This window comes from Cupressus sempervirens, chromosome 4 (assembly GCF_028749045.1).
Source record: "Cupressus sempervirens isolate cs-2001-9-10 chromosome 4, ASM2874904v1, whole genome shotgun sequence".
Taxonomy (NCBI): Eukaryota; Viridiplantae; Streptophyta; class Pinopsida; order Cupressales; family Cupressaceae; genus Cupressus; species Cupressus sempervirens.
The window spans coordinates 407,021,953-407,025,149 of NC_143121.1; the positions used below are offsets into that span (position 1 = coordinate 407,021,953).

Genomic DNA, 3,197 nt, shown 5'->3' on the forward strand with positions numbered 1-3,197 from the left:
TATAATTCTTTAACTATCCATCCTTGGGAACTTGGAAAAACTCCTTGGGAGACTCCAAAATTATGACAAGCCAATGCTCATTGTCGCACCTTGGGAACAACACACTTAAGTCTGCAGGAGGCCTCTTTCTCCTTCTCGGTTGGATCTAAATAAATATATGATCTTGTAGAAAAGGAGCATGCAATCCCATGATCATAGTGGTGTAACTAATCATCACAAGGGTAGTAAACACTTACATGGATTTGGAAATTATCCTAAGAAAATGGTAAAAGACATCAAGCATGCACTAGATGATTGTGAGGGATGTTGGGTTTTTGGTGTTCTAGATATTCAGAGGGTTGTTGGAAACTTCCATTTTTCATGCATGGCTTGAATATTATTATTTCTCAATAGATATTTGGGAAAGCAACATGTGTTAATGTTAGTCACATTGTTCATGATCTTTCATTCAAGAAAAAATACCTTGGAATACACAATCTTTTGAATGGAATTGTTTGCATTCTTCTAGACATTAGTGGAAGTTTTAAATATTATGTGAAAGTTGTACCTACCCAATACAAGTATCTATCATTCAAAGTTTTATCAACCAATCAATTTTTTGTGATAGAGTATTTTGTTCCAACAAAGTAGTATGAAAGGTCTTGGTTAGCTATATACTTTTTATATGATCTTTCTCCAATTACTATAACCATTAGGGGGGAAGATGTAGTTTCACTCATTTCATTACACATCTTTGTGCTATGCTTGGGGGCACATTTTCTCTCACAAGAATGTTGGACTAGTGGATGTATCATCTTATTGAAGCTACAACAAAATCTTCAAATCTAAGAATTTACTAGTAGTTGGAATTAAGAGTGATACTGGTATTTTTAGAGATCTATTACAACCATACATAAAGAAGCCTATAGGATGGATGAGGAAACCAAATTTGAAAACTCTAGTTAGAAGAGGAATATGAACCTAGCTATGATACCACTAATTTGAATCATTTTAGCAATTTAGAGGACAATAAGATTTGATATAAATTAGCAATCTCAGTGAACAAGCTATCTCTCCATATTGTTCTCTATTGTTCAATTCATCTTGAGTCTCTTTATACATCTTCAAGGAAATTGAAAGGTCACTCCATCTATATTATCAGTAGAAGCTGAATGGAAAAATTCAAATTGAAAATCATTTGCAATAATATAATATGATTTAATATAATATGCATGTTCAATTCTGATCATTCCTTCCCTCTTAGGAGAGGCAATGGGCCCCATTGTCTTGTCACTTTTGTGAGATATATACTTAATAATGATTTTTCCATGTAGCCTGAAAATGAGTTTTATGTGTTATATCATTTTTTTCTTTCCATCTACCTATGGAAATGTATCCAATCATGTTATTTTGAGTAAAGACATTATTTTTAACTCCACAAATCCCCTTTTAAAATTTTTTTGTCATTATATTTTGTTCCATAAATTGATAATGCCTTCCATCCATCTTTGAAAACAAAATCTAGAGGTTCATATCCTCTAAAATTGAATAGCATTAACAGCACAAATGCATGAGCCTCACTATTTTAATGGTATACGGTCAGCCTTGGCCACCAATCATTAATACACTCCCTTCTTTGCTATAGATCTTGCACTTCTAAACAAGATGTACTAAGACGCTGCTTTTGGGGAGCTCCATCATTTATGACAAAGTAACATAAGTTTCTTTCTAGCTTACTTCTCTATAGTTTCCACATTTTAAATTAAAGTAGTATGAGAAATTGGGGTAATTACAGCTGCCTGAGGCACAAAATTTGTGAGATTTCCAAGCTCCACTTTTATTTCCAACAACAATGGCACCATATATGTTTTACTTATCGATGCAAGACCCCAGGTGTATCTCTAAGTTGTTTTTTTTCACTACATCCTCTAAGACATCACATCCAAATCCATAAAATTGATCGATAGATATACTATACATAGCATTTATGGTGTCCTCTTCACTTTTGAACATAGTAGCCAAACATTTAATAGAATGCTTTATCTGTCTAGCCTCGGGAGCTTGGTGAAATTCCTTGGGAGACTCTAATATTACAAAAAGACAATGCTCATTGTTGCACCTTAGGAATAGCACACATAAGTCTGCAAGAGACCTCTTTCTCCTTCTCGGTTGGATTTGAATAAATATATGATCTTGTAGAAAAGGAGCATGCAATCCCATGATCACAGTGTTGTAACTAATGATCATAAGGGTAGTAAACACTTACATGGATTTGGAAATGATCTTGAGAAAATGGTAAAAGACACCAAGCATGCACTAGATGATTGTGAAGGATGTTGGGTTTTTGGTGTTTTGGAGGTTTAGAGGGTTGTTGGAAACTTCCAAATTTTAGTGCATGGCTCGAATATTATTATTTCTCAACAGATATTTTGGGATGCAATGTGTTAATATCAATCACATTGTTCATGATCTTTCATTTGAGAAAAAATATCTTGGAATACACAATCTTTTGATGGAACTATTCACATTCTTCCAAATATCAATGGAACTTTTAAATATTATGTGAAAGTTGTAGCTACCTATTACAAGTATCTCTCATGGGAAGTTTTACCAACCAATCAATTTTTTGTGATAGAGTATTTTGTTCCAACAACGGAGTATGAAAGGTCCTAGCCATTTGTATACTTTTTATATGATCTTTCTCAAATTACTATATCCATTAGGGAGGAAAGACATAGTTTCACTCATTTCATTACACATCTTTATGTTGTGCTTGGGGGCACATTTTCTCTCATAAGAATGCTGGACTGGTGGATGTATCATCTTATTGAAGCTATAACAAAATCTTCAAATCTAAGAGTTTACTAGCAATTGGAATTGAGAGCGATATTGCTATTTTTAGATATTTGTTACGAAAATACGCAAAGAAGCCTATAGGATGGAGGAGGAAACCAAATTTGAAAATTGTAGTTAGAAAAGGAATCTAAACCTGGCTATGATACCACTGATCTGAATCATTTTAGCAATTCAAAGGGCAATACTAGAATAATAAACATTGGTATTGTAAGTGCATAATAAATAATATCAAGAAATCAAATCATTCATAATATTAAATAAAATTTCATACAATTGTGGAAAATCTTGTAAGTGAGATGTATGCCTACAAATCAATCAAATTTGGACAAACTCATGGAGGTGTTGTGTGTCTTAGCTCATAA

General features: G+C 33.2%; 2 pseudogenes; both read left to right on the forward strand.

Moving 5' to 3' along the window:
- The first annotated feature begins 262 nt into the window (after positions 1 to 262).
- On the forward strand, positions 263 to 839 carry LOC149561772 (uncharacterized; annotated as a pseudogene).
- Positions 840 to 2,271: 1,432 nt separating this feature from the next.
- Positions 2,272 to 2,847, forward strand: LOC149561773 (uncharacterized; annotated as a pseudogene).
- Positions 2,848 to 3,197: the final 350 nt, after the last annotated feature.